Here is a 278-nt window from a genome sequence, read left to right on the forward strand (position 1 = left end):
TTCTGGAATTGCTGGAACCTGCAGTCAAATAGCTGCTACTGCTGTGCAGATCAGTTTACATGTAGGCTTACTTCTGTTTAGGATACCCAAGACAATTGGCCAGCAAGTCGTTTAAATGAAATATTTTAGCAGGTGTAATCATAGCAAGTAATCTTAGCCTATTCAACAGAGAACAGACTTGCGAGTTTTCAATACTGGGAGAAATTTTGATATTTTGTCATTTTGTTCTAACTGTGGCTGAAAAAAAATACTTGAAATAATTCATGTCCTTGGGGGGG

Source organism: Meleagris gallopavo, chromosome 5, assembly GCF_000146605.3.
Source record: "Meleagris gallopavo isolate NT-WF06-2002-E0010 breed Aviagen turkey brand Nicholas breeding stock chromosome 5, Turkey_5.1, whole genome shotgun sequence".
NCBI lineage: Eukaryota > Metazoa > Chordata > Aves > Galliformes > Phasianidae > Meleagris > Meleagris gallopavo.